Source organism: Mixophyes fleayi, chromosome 3 (genome assembly GCF_038048845.1).
Source record: "Mixophyes fleayi isolate aMixFle1 chromosome 3, aMixFle1.hap1, whole genome shotgun sequence".
Taxonomy (NCBI): domain Eukaryota; kingdom Metazoa; phylum Chordata; class Amphibia; order Anura; family Limnodynastidae; genus Mixophyes; species Mixophyes fleayi.
Genome location: NC_134404.1, coordinates 253,189,065 through 253,206,002, shown reverse-complemented (window position 1 = coordinate 253,206,002; position 16,938 = coordinate 253,189,065).

Genomic DNA, 16,938 nt, shown 5'->3' with positions numbered 1-16,938 from the left:
CCGAAAGACACGGAAGGCCTAAGGCGTGGGACACTCCCTTGTACATCTCTATATTAAAAGGACACTGAAGCAAGAAGTGGTCCATTGTCTCCACCTCCCCATGACATTCCTCCCGTGGACAACCACGATCATCGACACCCCTATGCTTCAGGTTCCCCTTAACAAAGAGCATCTCGTGAAATGCAAGCCAAGTGAGATTTCTAAACTTCAGAGGAATCCGCTTGGAATTCACCAAAGACAGACCCTTCGAGCTCATATCACCTGGGCAATCCTTTAGAAACAGGGGCACATCAAAGTGAGTACACAAAATCCTCCTCTCCAAAACCCTTCTAGAGGAGTTTTTTGCCTTACCCACCTCAATCTGCCATTTCCTTGTCACCTTTAAACCCTGAACCACATAGGCCGGGAGGTATCCATGCTTAACTCGAAGACTTTTTACGGGACCCCATCCAACCATGCATTGAGAAAGGGGTGCACTCAAATACGAAAGCCAGCTACCCACCGAGGGGGAGACTCCAAAAAGAGACTCCCGAGATGAAGCTTCAAAAAGGCAGTACTAAAGAACAGCACTGGGTTTATCATTCCCAGGCCACCTTCATCCTTCAGTTTCTAGGTCACATTCCTCTTGATGAGGTTCAACTTGTTCCCCCATAACAACTGAAAGAACAAGGAACTGACCTTGACCCTTAATGATTCTAGCAACAGACATATGTAACGGACGTACAAAAAAATTGGGATCAAGTAAGTCTTGATCAAATCAATCCGTTCTCTGTAGGGCAGCTTCCACTTCTTCCAGTTATCCACCTTAGAGGCGGCATCTGCCAGTTTCAATTCCCAATTTCGCTGGGCATAATCACCCGAACCAAATAAAATGCCTAAGATTTTAACCTCTTGACTGGCCTGAGGGAGCGCATCCGGGAAAAAAAACTGCAGTCCTACCTCCCCTAAACAGAGAACTTCACTCTTTTCTTGGTTTATCTCTGAGCCCGAAGCCTCAGAATATTCGCAGATTAGATTTTCAATGCCACGCGCCTCGGCCATGTCTGACAAGACGACTGTGACATCATCAGCGTAGGCCACTACCTTCAAGGGAACATCCACAGCCAGCTGCACTCCCCTCACTGCACTGTTCTCAATCCTCCTGATAAAAGGATCAATCGCAAATACATAGAGGAGAGGGCTCAAGGGACAACCTTGTCTGACTCCAGATGACACCGCAAAAGTAGGACCCACCCAACCATTTACAAGAGGGAAGCTCTCGGCCTGCCTATAAATGGTACGCAGCCAATCAACCAACCTCACTGGCAGACCATACCTCTCAAGAAGTGCCCACAGATAATCATGATTGACACGATCAAACACCTTAGATTGATCCAGCACCAGAAGGTAAATACCCCACTTCTCAGCCCTGCACAGCTCCACGGCCTCCCGGATGCCAAGGACAGCATTAAAGATGCTTCGACCCTTCACCGTACAGTGCTGAGAAGTGGAAAGCAACAGGCCTGATACTTCCATAATCCTGTTAAAAATTACCTTTGCCAGAATCTTTCTATCTGAATTAAGAAGAGCGATGGGGCGCCAATCTTCAATCCTGAATGGGTCTTTCCCCTTGGATAGCAAAATAAGGGCGGACTGCCTCATGGAGGGAGGGAGAAACCCTCTACCCAAGCTCTCATTAAAAACCGCCACTAGGAGTGGGGCCAGGAGGTCCAAAAGGGCTTTTTTAAAACTCGGAAGTTTAACCATCCGGGCCTGGGGATTTCTTATTTGATAAACTATCAATCGCCCTCCTGACCTCGTCCACCGGTATCTCAGAATCCAAGGGATCAAGAGAAGCCTGATGGTCACCAAGCCCAGGCACGCCCCATAGAAACCGTTCCATCTTCTCTCTGATAAGTACATTCCTAAACAAAAGGCCAGAGTAGAAAGAGTGCACGACTGACAAGATACCCCCTTGGTCTTTCCGGAGGACCCCTATGTCATCGCGCAGTTCCCTCACCTCCTTCGCATCAACCGAACTCTCACAGTTAAGGTAGGGATCTGGAGAGTGGTACTTACCGTAGTCCCTTTCCAAAACCAAAGAGGCATAACGGTCATACTGGCACTCTTTTATCTGGGATTTTACCCGGGAGATTTCCCCACTATCTCCACCCTCAGAAATCAGGAAATCGAGTTTCCGTCTCAAGGCATGGCATTCGTTTTTTTTTTCCAATTCCTCTGAACTACAAGTTCCCTAAAGAACCTCCGAGTTCTTCCTTAAATATCCTCCCACCACTCTGGCCTAGCCCAACCTGTGTCTAAAAGTGTTTCTTGGGTTTCAAGGACGTCCCTAAAGGATTGTCTAACCTCATCTTCCACAAGGCTGGAGTTCAGACGCCACAGGCCTCGGCCTTTATGAGGGGTGTCTGAAGTGTTCAAAGACATGCAAAGACAAACGTGATCCGAGAACTCTACCGTCATCAACTTTGGAGTTGATGTGACAGAGCTCCCTTTAACAAAAAACCTATCTATTCTTGACCTACTTCTACCTCTAGAAAAGGTGAACCCTGTGAGGTCTGGAGAGTGACGAATATGCACATCTATCAGCCCAGCCTGACTTACCATATTAACTAAAAAGCCTGCATCATAGCCCAGCGATGTCCACGAGCCTTCCCTATCCTCTGGCCTAATAATGGTGTTAAAATCACCCTGAAGACAATCTGCCGACCCGTAAAAAGGTAAGGTTTAATTTCCCTGAAAAGGCATTTCCTGCCCCGTTGGCTCTGGGGACCATAAATATTTATCAACTTCAGGACCTGCCCCCTTAGGGAAACATCCATAACCATACATCTGCCCATGCTTATTTCTATAATCCGCTGAATGGTTACCATGCCATTAAAAAGGACTGCCACTCCACAGTACGGCTCGGCCGCAAGAGACCAATAGGAAGGACCTCGCCTCCACTCCCGTTTGCATTTGTGGAGGTCCGCGAGGCGCCCGAATGTTTCCCTAAGGGGGCAGGTCCTGAGGTTGATAAATATTTATGGTCCACAGACCCAATGGGGCAGGAAATGCCTTTTCAGGGAAATTAAACCTTACCTTTTTACGGGCCGGCAGATTGTCTTTGGGGGTGATTTTAACACCAGGCCAGAGGATAGGGAAGGCTCGTGGACATCGCTGGGCTATGATGCAGGTTTTGTTTTTTTATCAATAATGATTTTATTAGAGTTTTTCCTTTTGGTTACATGGTATACAAACAAAACAGAAAAACATACATTGTAAATTACAAGGGAGAAAACGGGGGAGGATCAAGGGGGGGGGGGAAGAGGAGGGGGCAATACACATCAATATGAAGCAAAAGCATGAAACAGTACCACTCTCAGCATTTTACAGAATATACAAATTGTTTAAGAAACAACATAGATAGTAGCCCTTTGGTTTTACTGAGGGGAGTTAACCGGGGTTCCCCTAGGGACGGGCAGGACTGAGGATTTGGCTACATATCGATTCCAATCAAACCATATGATGTTGGGGCAGGAGGCAGAGGAAGAGTAAGGGACACCCAGCGTTTCCATGTCGCAGCTTAACTGAACTTTAGTAATTATCTTGCCATGGAAGGCAGCGTGGCTGATTTCCAAGTTGGGCAATCACCGCCCGGGTGGCTATAAAAATGTGGCTTATGACTTATCGATCCCCGAATAACACTTGAGGGGGAAAGAAATGCAAGAGAACGACTTCTAGTGTATTAGGGATCGGGGTTCGAATAACTTTAGAAATTAAGGCGTACACCTCAGTCCAAAGATCTCTGACCACTGGACAGCTCCAAAAAACATGGAAAATATCCCCTATCTCTCTACATCCACACCAACAGGTCCTGGACTGATCTGGCCAAATCTTATGCAACCTATCGGGGGTCATATAGAGTATGTAGAGTAGCTTGTAAAGCATCTCCGAATGATTCAAACACCTCGACATCCTGTGGGCATTTCGGTAGATTTTATCCCACTGATCTGGGTCAAATTCCCAGCCAATATCCCTCTCCCAGGCCAGCTGGGAAGAGGCCTTTATTAGGTGTCGATATGAGTTGAGGTGGGTGTATCAGAAGGAGATAGCCGCTTTGTTACTTCCAGTTGAAAGTCTAGATAAGAAGATAGCTGGAGGGTGTTGAAGGGAGGAGCCCCGTGGGTACACGGAATGTAACCAGTGCCTAACCTGGAGGTATTTGTAAAAATCTTGATTAGGAATGTGGAATTTATCCCTCAATTCAGAGAAGGGTAATAGCCCTGAGTCAGAGTAGAGCAGTTTGAGGTTAGCAATGCCCCTTAAATACCACAGAGAGAGATTTAGATTGGGATAAGTTTCGATAATGCAAGGAGGGAAAGATTAGAGGTAGGGAGGGTGATAAGGTTAGATGTCTTTAGAAATTTGTCCCAGGTTGTCAGTGCATCACACGTGAGGCGTGGTAGGGTAGTCTGGGGGGGTCTCCAGGATCTAAGAATCCAGAGAAGGTCAGCCAGTGGGAATGTACTATTGAGACCTCTCTCCAAGTCGACCCAGGCTTTAAGGGAATCCGGTAGAGACCAGTCCCGGAGCTGAGCTAAGATGGCCGCGTCCTGGTATTTGACCAAATCCGGCAAGGCTAAGCCCCCGGACTTTTCTGAGCATGCCATAATTGAATGAGCTAGTTTAGGAGGTTTCCCTTTCCATACATAAGAGGTAAGTAAGTTGCGTAATTTGTCCATATAAAATTTGGGTAACCTACAAGGCAAAGTCCTAAATAAATACATAATTTTGGGCAGAAGGGACATTTTAAACGCGGCTATCCTGCCTAACCAGGAGACCTCATAGTGCTGCCACGCTTTTGCCAGGGTGTTTAGCTGGATCAATAGTGGACCATAATTGGCGTCCAAGAGGGAATCTAAGTGTGAGGTTATCATGATTCCCAAATAGGGCATAGAAAGGGGCCTCCAGGAATAAGGAAAGGCCGTCTTGAGGCGACCCAGAAAGGGCTCTGACAAGTTAATGGGAAGAGCGTCCGTTTTAGTTGTGTTCAATTTGTAGTAGGAGGCCCTTCCAAATTCCTGTAGTATATCATGTAAGAGTGGAAATGAGGTCTCCGGGCTAGTCACGTACAGCAAAATGTCATCCGCAAAAAGACATAATTTGTGAGTGGTGGCAGCCAAAGTGATGCCAGGGAGTTGCGGGTGTTGCCTGATTTGCTCAGCCAAGGGTTCAATTGCTAAGAGAAAAATGAGGGGCAAGTTGCTGTAGACTGATGCAGAGGGGCCCTTATACAAAGCTAGTATAGATTGCAGTATTCCCCCCTAAAACCAAACCGAGCAAGGACCCGCGCCAAATAGCCCCAGTGAAGCCTATCGAAGGCTTTTTCCACGTCTAGCGACATAATTAATAGTTCATGGTGGTATTTATTGGCTTGTTCTAGTATATTAATCATTCTACGTGTATTGTCGGATGCTTGTCTTCCGAGGACGAAGCTAACCTGATCTGGGTGTATCAAGGCCGGAATAAGGGGATTAAGCCTATTGGCAATCAATTTGGCATAAATTTTAATATCCGTATTAAGAAGGGAGATTGGTCTATAGTTCTGACATTTAGATGGGTCCTTGCCCGGTTTGGGTATCGTGACAATACGTGACTCCAGCATCTCAGCAGGGAAATTCCCCTGATGAGTGCCTGCATTAAATAACTGTTCTAGGAGTGGGGTAAGTTCGGTCTGGAATGTAGCATAAAAATTGTTAATAAATCCGTCAGCTTCCGGAGCTTTATCTTTAGGTAGGGATTTAATAACGCGTGTAATCTCAGCCTGAGACCATGGGGCATTCAAGGAAATCAGAGAGTCAGAGTCTAAAGATGGTAATTTTAGTTGGCTCAAAAAGTTCTCAATCAAATTTGGGGTCGGTTGGGGGGAGATATCACACTCAGACAGATTGTAAAGTTTAGAGTAGTAAGCTGCGAATTTATTGGCTATATCTCGTGGGTTGTACGTTCTGAGATCGGTTTCATCTACTAAAAATTTAATACGATTTTGGGCCCTTTGCCCTCTCAACTTTCTAGCGAGCAACCTCCCTGCTCTATTCCCTGAAACGTAGTATTTCTGTCTCAGTTTACTCAAGGCTTGTTGAGTATGAAAAAGTAATAATTTTTGCAATTGATCTTTTACTAGGGATAGGCGAGCCTTAAGACCTTCTGAGGGATGGGCTTTATTCAAAGACTCAAGGGAGGACAACTCCGTCTCCAACCTCCTTTGGTTGCTAAGGTATGCGCGCTTGAGTCTGGCTCCAGTCTGAATAGCTGTGCCTCGCATTACAGCTTTGAGCGTGTTAGGAACTCCCAAGTCAGTACAGTGAAACTCGGTAACTACTCTGAAGGCCAGGTGTTCGCTGGAGCCCCTAGTGGTGGGGACAGACTGGGCTGCGGGCCGACCGAGGGTCGAGTAACGTATACTGACTTAAAGGAGTTCCCAGGAGTGGAGTGATTGGTGGACTGTAGTATAAGAAGAATCCTAGGTCAAAAGATAACAGGCACAGATGCAATATCCAAGGGCAAGCGAAGGGTCAAACTCACAGGCAGAGAAGCAAAATCCGAATTCCAGGCAAAAGGTCAAGGTCAGAAGAGAAGGGTCACAGGTTCAATAACAAGCAGGGGTCAAAACACGGGTAGTCAAATCCAAGGTAGCAGGAACCAAAATGGATAGCACAAGCAGGCAGCAGAACTAAGGACAGAATGCTATGACCGGCAGTGAGGCTGCAGACCTCACTGCCCTAAATACCACAAGCCACCAATCAGAGCCTAGCTCTAAATCTCTAACAGCCCCCATGATAATTACATTAATCAGCCCACAGGCTGTGTTAAATTGCACGCATGCGCCCGGCCACTAGTACAGCCGGGACGCAGCTCTAGATTATCAGCGTTGGACCGTTGCCTTGGCAACGGCCGACCAGGAAGTGGAAATGATGTCCCGGTCATCAAGGTGACAGCTGGGACGCTAGCAGAAGCAGGAGACGAGCCGCGGCGGCTCGTAACAGTACCCCCCTTGAGGAGGGGTTAAGGAACCCCGACACCCCGGTTTAGTAGGAAATTTCCTGAAAAATTCTCTAATGAGTCTCCCAGCATGGAGACGCCTCCGCATTATCCAGCATCGCTCCTCAGGGCCATAACCCTTCCAGTGTACCAGAAACTGAACTTGGCCTTGGACTCTCCTTGAGTCAAGGATTCTTTCAATGATATATTCCTGGTCTCCATTCACATCCAACGGCTGGGGCCTGCTAGAGGAAGGCTGACTGAATCTGCTGGGAGCAGCGACTTTCTTCAGAAGCGAACAATGGAAAGTAGATGGTATTTTTAAAGACGGTGGGAGTTTCAACCTGAAAGCCACTTATCTTTTTCTCAATTGAAAATGGTCCAATGTATCGGGGCCCCAGTTTCTTGCAAGGTTGCCTCAACTTGATGTTCCGTGTGGACAACAAAACTCGATCTCCCACCTTCAGAGAACATGGCACACGATGACGATCAGCGAAAGCCTTGGATTTTTGCGAGGCTTGACCCAGGGCAGAGTGCACCTTTTTCCAGATAGATCTCAACCTAGCCGTAAAAGCAGGTGTTCCAGAATCCCCACTGGGAACAGCAGTAGAGAAAGAGTTAGACTTCGGGTGAAATCCAAGGTTGCAGAAGAACGGAGATGTGTGTATTGTGGAATGGCAGGAATTGTTGTAAGCTAATTCCGCCCAGGGCAAGAGAGAGGACCAGTTATCATGAAATTTTGAAACATAGATGCGTAAAAACTGTTCCAAGGACTGTTCGGTTCTTTCTGTCTGACCATTCGACTGCGGGTGATACGCTGAGGACAAACTGATAGTGATCCCAATGGACTTACAAAAAGATCTCCAGAATCGTGCAATAAACTGAGATCCTCTGTCCGAGACGATGTCTTCAGGAAGACCATGGAGACGAAAGATGTGGGTCAGGAACAAGGTAGCCAAAGTCCTGGCATCCGGTAGTTTGGGTAAGGATATAAAATGTGCCATCTTACTGAATCGGTCCACGACTACCCAAATGGTGTTATGGCCTGCAGATACTGGAAGGTCAACAATAAAATCCATGGAGCAGGCAAAGGTAGCAGTAGACCAGCAGGACGGTTCCTAGCAGATTTGTTTCTAGCACACTCAGGACAGTCACGAACGTAAGTCTCCACATCATCCGATAAGGTGGGCCACCAAAGCCAGCGAGAAAGGATTTCAATAGTCCTACGAATTCCCGGATGACCAGCAGAGCGGTTGTTGTGACCCTCTATGAGGACAGGTTTCCTTAGATGAACCGGGACAAATAACTTGTTGAGAGGTGTCTGAACGGGAGCAATTTTCTGGAAGTGTTGGATAGTGGCTCCCAGATCCTGGGTGAGTCCGAGATGAATTGAAGTGGAAGGAATAATAGACTGCGAGTCAGGAGTTTGAGGATGCTGAGCCAAAAAACTTTGGGACAAAGAATCAGCCTTAATATTTTTTGCACCTGGACGAAATGTGATGATGAACCTAAATCTGGTGAAGAATAAGGCCCAGCAAGCCTGCCTGGGATTCAGAGTTTTTGCAGTCTGAATATATTGGAGGTTTTTATGGTCTGTGAAGATGGTAATGGTGTGTGCAGCCCCCTCCAACCAATGTCGCCATTCCTCCAATGGCAACTTAACAGCCAATAGTTCACGGTTTCCGACGTCATAATTACATTCCGCTGGCAGAAATTTTCTCGAGAAAAATGCACAAGGATGTAGTTTTTTACTCTGTGAGTCTTTCTGAGAGAGAATGGCACCAGCACCGACATCCGAAGCATTCACCTCCACAATAAACGGAAGTCCTGGGTCAGGGTGTCTAAGGACTGGGGCGGAAATGAATGCAGCTTTGAGAGCTGAAAAACTCGCCAGTGCTTCTGCGGACCACTCCGCTGGGTTTGCTCCTTTTCGAGTAAGGGCAGTGATAGGAGCCACTAACGAGGAGAATGAGCCAATAAACCTACGGTAATAATTGGCGAAGCCAAGGAATCTTTGGATCGCCTTCAAGTTAGTAGGTAGGACCCAATCCTGAATTGCCTGCACCTTGGCGGGATCCATAGCGAATCCTGATGAGGAGATGATATAACCCAGGAATGCCACTGTGGACACCTCGAATTCGCATTTCTCCCGTTTTGCGTACAGATGATGTTCACGCAATCTCAATAAAACCTGGCAGACATGCTGACGATGCTGAGATAGGGATTCAGAATAAATTAAGATGTCATCCAAATAAACAACCACTGTTTTTCCCAAGAACTCACGTAATACATCATTAATCAGATCCTGAAAGACTGCCGGGGCGTTGCACAAACCGAATGGCATTACGAGATATTCGTAATGTCCCGAGTGGGTATTAAAGGCAGTCTTCCACTCATCCCCCTTCCTGATTCGGATAAGATTGTAGGCCCCTCGGAGGTCAATTTTAGAGAATACAGTAGCTGTTTTTAATTGATCGAACAGAACAGAGATCAAGGGTAACGGATACATGTTCTTAATCGTGATGCTATTTAGTCCACGGAAATCGATGCAAGGCCTGAGGCTGCCATCTTTTTTAGAAACGAAAAAACAACCTGCGCCAACCGGGGACTTAGAAGGGCGGATGAACCCTTTCTCCAGGTTTTCTTTTACGTATAATTCCATCACATCACTGAAGTCCTGATAGGGTACCGGCAACAATTCTGGACTAGGCTGTATAATTCTAAGAGGCAAGGTCAAGCAGGACGTAGAGCACCCGGGACTCCAACGGACAATCTCCCCTGTTTTCCAATCAATAAGAGGGTTATGACTGCGACGCCATGGATACCCCAATATCAAAGGAGCAGAGGGACAAGAGATGAGATAAAAGGAGAGCTCCTCCGTATGGAGGACTCCTACAGACAACCGAACCATTGGAGTCCTGGCGAGAATCCTTCCCCCAGGCAAGGGGTTACCATCCAAACCACATGTGGTGATGCTTGATCCTAACCTGATATGTGGAATATCAAGTGTCTGAGCCAAATGCATATCCAGGAAATTACCAGCCGCACCACTGTCAAGAAAAGCTTTCAGGTCCATGGATCTCTCACGGAAAGTTAGACGTCCAGGGACTAATAAGAAATTGTCTGAAGAGGTAATCTGAAGACCCAAGCGCACCTCTTCACCTGCACTTAGGCTTTGGAGTTTCCCGGCTTGCTGGGACATGAACGGACTAAGTGGCCTGGTTGACCACAATACATACACAAACCTAGTGAGCGTCTTCTGGAGCGTTCCTCCGGAGGCAAACTATAAGCGCCCAATTGCATAGATTCAGAGGAATCGGGCAAAGTGTTATCGGAGCTTGTGAAAACGTCCATCGGAGCAGCGGACTCCCGTTCAGCCTTTCTCTCTCTGATCCGACGATCAATTTTTATGACAAGTTGCATCAGGTTCTCCAGCGTGTCGGATATCGGATACTGAACTAAGGAATCCTTAATCTGCTCAGTAAGTCCTAAGCGAAATTGGCTTCGCAATGCTGGGTCGTTCCAGGCGCTATCAGTGGACCATCGCCGAAATTGGGCACAATACTCTTCCGCTGAGCGACGTCCTTGCCTTAGCGTACGGAGATGAGCCTCAGCTGAGGCTACCCTGTCCGGGTCATCGTACTATAACCCCAGAGCTTGAAAGAAGGCATCCACAGACTGTAAGGCTGGACTTGTTGAAGGCAAGGAGAAGGCCCAAGACTGCGGGTCGCCCTGGAGTAATGAGATGATGATCCCTACCCTCTGCTGTTCGGAACCAGAGGAACGTGGTTTCAGACGAAAGTACAATTTGCAGCTCTCTTTGAAATTCCGGAAGGCTGGCCTGCTTCCAGAGAATCGGTCAGGCAAATTCATCTTAGGCTCCGGTGTGTCACCAGCGGGAACTTGCTGGAGCTGCCGGTCTCTGGAAACCCCTTCTTGGACTGCCAGACGCTGGGATAAGGTCTGCACCACTTGGGAAACCGCCTGTATCTGTTTGGCCAGAATCTGGGCTGGGGACAGATTCGACTCTTCTCCGTCCATGGCCGTATGATACCAATCCTTCTTGGCCGGTTATAATGTTAGGAACTCCCAAGTCAGTACAGTGAAACTCGGGAACTACTCTGAAGGCCAGGTGTTCGCTGGAGCCCCTAGTGGTGGGGACAGACTGGGCTGCGGGCCGACCAAGGGTCAAGTAACGTATACTGACTTAAAGGAGTTCCCAGGAGTGGAGTGATTGGTGGACTGTAGTATTAGAAGAATCCTAGGTCAAAAGGTCACAGGCACAGATGCAATATCCAAGGGCAAGAGAAGGGTCAAACTCAAAGGCAGAGAAGCAAAATCCGAATTCCAGGCAAAAGGTCAAGGTCAGAAGAGAAGGGTCACAGGTCCAATAACAAGCAGGGGTCAAAACACGGGTAGTCAAATCCAAGGTAGCAGGAACCAAAATGGATAGCACAAGCAGGCAGCAGAACTGAGGACAGAACGCTATAACCGGCAGTGAGGCTGCAGACCTCACTGCCCTAAATACCACAAGCCACCAATCAGAGCCTAGCTCTGAGTCTCACACAGCCCCCATGATAATTACATTAATCAGCACACAGGCTGTGTTAAATTGCGCGCATGCGCCCGCCACTAGTACCTGCGGGACGCAGCGCTAGATTATCAGCGTCGGACCGTTGCCTTGGCAACGGCCGACCAGGAAGTGGAAATGACGTCCCGGTCGTCAAGGTGACGGCTGGGACGCTAGCAGAAGCAGGAGACGAGCCGCGGCGGCTCGTAACAGAGCGTGCAGCAGAAATTAAAGGAGGTATCCTCCGGAGAGTTGGTGTCAGTATATATATCAAGCGTTTCTTTATGGGCAAGCTTTGCCTCGAGAGAGGTCAGAAGGTATGGGGCCATTCACCAAGAACCAGGGGGAATTACTTGCTGTGGGTATCGCCAGGTCCAAACCACCGAAGCATGGTCAGACCACGATATCGGGAGGATTTTAGTTGACTTGGTATTCTGCAAAGACCATTTGTCCGACAGGATGAGGTCTATTCTAGAATAGGAGTTATGTACCGCAGAGTAGTATGTGAAATCTTGCTCTAGGGGGGCGTGCGTCCTCCAGACATCGTAGAGTCCATACTCCGCCAATAGTCTGGCAAAGGCAGCAGAGGGACCCTGAGTATTATCCGCTGAGCGGGAAGAAGTCAATGATGATCTGTCTAATTTAGGGTCAGAAACAATGTTAAAGTCTCCCATAAGAATGAGCGTGCCCTGTTTATATTTCTCAATTTTTCGAAATGTGCTTCTGAGGAAAGGGATTTGTCTTGAATTGGGCGCATATAGTGAGACGATTGTGACCAATTTACCATCTAGCAATCCCACCACAACAAGATATCTCCCATTTTTATCCTCGAACTTAGAGATAAGAGTAAAATTAGATTTGGAGCTGAACAGGAGAGCTACTCCGCTGCGTTTAAAGGGAGCATTTGCTGTATAGCAAACTGGGAATCTGTGGTCTTTAAAGGTAGGGGGGGCTCTAGCCAAGAAATGGGTTTCTTGTACTGCTACAATATCGGCTTTTTGCTTATAAAAAAAAGATAATGCTAAACGTCTTTTAGCAGGAGAGTTCAATCCCCTTACATTTAGAGATAGAAACTTGACCATTTTGGCTTACTATGAGTCTTTGGGGACCTCGCGGAGAGATTACCCTTGGTAAGTAGAAAGACGTGCTTGCCTACAGGGGAAGGGGGACTAAGGGGAAGAGGAAAGCTGCAGGGAGGATGGAAGGATGATAAAAAACAAAAACAAACATAAATAACCCCAATGCTGGGATTAAAGTAGTTGCCAGAGAGAGACATCATCTGGCAAAATGATGTGACTATGGGGACATGGCCCTAGAAAACAGTGTACCCACCCAGGATAGTAACAGAGTTGAATGGCAAAGAGCAACAAAAAAATGAAAAATACCATAAACAAAATAAAAACAATTACAATTATCACCTGTAAAGTTAACATTACGTGAAACACAGAAAATCCTGCTATATATTGAAGGAGTAAATAAATAACCTGAACAAGCCTATCAATTAAGGATATAATTTTGTTATTAAGTAAGAAAAAATATATATCAACTAGATATCCTATATATATACACGTTCAAGGAGTCCCACTCAGCTCTAAGGCTGAAACTGCTCACCGACCGAAGGTATGCGATCTGACCTCCCTCTGGGACTTCACTTCGTTATTAGTTGGGATCGTAAACTGTAGTGAAGCAGACTTCAAAGAGACCAGAGGGCATAATGTAGAACTGGATCGCCTCGCCAGGAGGCAGGCCTTCAGATAGAAGTGGTAGCCGTAGTCAAGAGATAATCTGCGAGACTGCATGCAAACACGGCTAGACCTTCCAAGATCAAGACGACAGGGCTGAGGCTGTGGTCGCGGTTTGAATGTCCCAGAATTTCAGGAGTTGGATACCTTCCTCCACAGCGGCAATCACATGGGTGGAATTGTTACGCTGGATAATAAGCTTAACTGGAAAGCCCCAACGATATTGAATTTGGTTCTCCCTGAGCGCTTTAGTTATAGGCTGGAACGTGCGGCGTTTAGCAACAGTGGCTGTGGAAAAGTCCGGAAACAATTGCAGATTTTGTAAAGCCTCTTCCGCAGCCTGTGTTCTGGCTGCCCGTAGGATTCTTTCCTTGATGTGGAAGAAGTGTATCTGCATTAGCATGTCGCGAGGTGCCGACTCCAGCCCGCCTCTCGGTTTCGGCAATCTATGAATGCAGTCTAGAAGTAGATCTTGATCAGAGGCTTCAGGAAGGAGTTTCTTGAATAGGCTTTTAGCAAAGTCCGGAAGTTCTGAAATTGAGATCGATTCTGGGACGCCCCGCAGCTTCAAGTTGTTTCTCCTGGATCGATCTTCCACATCAGCCAACTTATCAGCCATCCCATAGACATAGGTTTCCAATTTCTCGTGGGACGTAATAAGGGCATTATGAGATGCTGCAAACTCTTCCATCTTGTCTTCAATGTGGGAGGTTCTCCCACCAACTTCCGCCACCTGCGCTTTGACCTCTCGGATCGAGGAGCGCATCTCAGATAGAACATCAGTTTTGAAAGAGTCAAACATTAATTGCATGGATTTAATAGTGACAGGGGCGTCCTGGTCCATTTGTGATAGAACCGAGGCGGCGGTAGACTGGATCTGAACTGGTGAGGTTGCTCTGGATCCCGGGCCGTCTGGACCTATGTGTTTAGGGACCGCTCCTGCGGAAGGTGAGGACTGAGGTTCGAAAAATTGCACGGCCGATGGTGTCTTTGAACACCTATGCCTTTTAGGAGCCATAGCGAGGCCAAGTCCCAAATGACGTATAGACGGGACTAGATACTTTAGATAATTTAAAAGATGGATCCGAGAGCCACGGTTGTTAACGTAGTGAGAGGCTAATCTAGGAGTAGCATATTTAGAAACTATACAGGTGATGAAGGGTTTAAAGCATCCTGGGTGGGTTACCCATTTCACGGTCACATTTGTCGCATCTCCATGTGTAACTTGCGTGTGGGTGGAGACTTAAATACAAGACTTGTTTAGCCGTGGAAGCCGGTCCGATGGCCGGGTAGGTCTGAATCTTTACACTTTCCAGACAAGTGGGGATCAGCCCTCACCAAAGTGGTATGTGATGGTAGGTCTGCATCTGGCTGCGCCCCTCAGGGGCCACCAAGAAAGGCCTTTCCTGCTTCTATACTGTTGTGGCAGCGATTGGTCTGGGGCCGTCCAATATTCTGTAAGCTGTCTTAGGAGATTTGGTTGCCCTTACCATAGGAGTAAGGAGTGCTGGCTCACTTTATTTATTTATTATTATTTTTTATGACCTGCCTGCTGGCATCTGTATGACTTGGACCTCAGCCGATGGGGTTAGCCTGGGCAGCATAGGCTGCCTGAATCTCTGGGCACACTGTGAATCGGAGACTTCAGCAGCATATATTTACCGCCGTGTCTGAGACAGTTGGCTCTTTCAGCCCAGATCCGGAGTCACCTCGCGAACCGGAAGTGCGGCCGCGGCAACGGACCGGGGACTTTCGTTTTTTGTGTGCCGCGAGTGAGATGTGGACCAGGAGGCTCGCGGGGAGCAGAAGCCAGACCGCCAATCAGAACAGGTAGGAGCATGTCTCCGTCAGGCGCCGGCACACACAGCGGTACCGCTCCATCCTCCCGGTGTCCCTCACCTAGCTGGTGGACATGAGGTGGTTATGAGGGGTGCTGGGTGCACAGGAAATGGGAGGGCTGCGGGCAGCTCAGGACCCGATAATGAAGGCTCCACTGATGGTTTTACTCGAGGCCGGGGATCTCCTCTCCGCTTGGCCCAGGTATCTCTCAGACGGCCCACAGCCACTATCTAGAGGTTTTGACCCCCAGGATCTCATGAGGGGGCATAACCCTAAAGGAGGCAAGAATTAGAGGCTGTTGTAGAGGCCAAACAAGGTCGAAAATTGCGGATTTCTGGTGTATCCTAGAGGAGCTGACAAACGCCATGTCTAGACAGTATGGCTGACAAGCCACGTCCCCCCGGTTTTTTAGTTAATATGGTAAGTCAGGCTGGGCTGGTAGATGTGCATATTCGTCACTCTCCAGACCTCACAGGGTTCTCCTTTTTTAGAGGTAGAAGTAGGTCAAGAATAGATAGGTTTTTTGTTAAAGGGAGCTCTGTCACATCAACTCCAAAGTTGATGACGGTAGAGTTCTCGGATCACGTTTGATTTTGCGTGTCTTTGAACACTTCAGAAACCCCTCAGAAAGGCAGAGGCCTGTGGCGTCTGAACTCCAGCCTTCTGGATGATGAGGAGGTTAGACAATCCTTTAGGGACTTCCTTGAAACCCATGAAACACTTTTGGACACAGCTTGGGCTAGGCCAGAGTGGTGGGAGGAATTTAAAGGAAGAACTCGGAGGTTCTTTAGGGAACTTGTAGTTCATAGGAATTGGATAAAAAAGAACGTCTGCCATGCCTTGAGATGGAAACTCGATTTCCTGATTTCTGAGGGTGGAGATAGTGGGGAAATCTCCCGGGTAAAATCCCATATAAAAGAGTGCCAGTATGACCGTTATGCCTCTTTGGTTTTGGAAAGGGACTACGGTAAGTACCACTCTCCGGATCCCTACCTTAACTGTAAGAGTTCGGTTGATGCGAAGGAGGTGAGGGAACTGCGCGATGACAGAGGGGTCCTCCGGAAGGACCAAGGAGGTATCTTGTTAGTCGTGCACTCCTTCTACTCTGGCCTTTTGTCTGGGAAGGTACTTATCAGAGAGAAGATGGACGGATTTTTGAGGGGCGTGTCTGGGCTTGGTGGCCATCAGGCTTCTATTGATCCCTTGGATTCTGAGATAACGGTGGACGAGGTCAGGAGGGCGATTGATAGTTTATCAAATAAAAAATCCCCAGGCCCAAATGGTTTAACTTCCTAGTTTTATAAAGCCTTTGTGGACCTCCTGGCCCCGCACCTAGTGGCGGTTTTTAACGAGAGCCTGGGTAGAGGGTTACTCCCTCCCTCCATGAGGCAATCCGCCCTTATTTTGCTATCCAAGGGAAAAGACCCATCCAGGATTGAGAATTGCCGCCCCATCGCTCTTCTCAATTCTGATAGAAAGATTCTGGCAAAGGTCATTTTTAACAGGATTATGGAAGTATCAGGCCTGTTGCTTTCCACTTCTCAGCACTGTACTGTGAAGGGTCGAAGCATCTTTAATGCTGTCCTTGGCATCCGGGAGGCTGTGGAGTGGTGCAGGGCTGAGAAGTGGGGTAAGTACCTTCTGGCGCTGGATCAATCTAAGATGTTTGATCGTGTCAATCATGAATATATGTGGGCACTTCTTGAAAGGTATGGTCTGCCAGTGAGGTTGGTTGATTGGCTACGTACCATTTATAGGCAGGCCGAG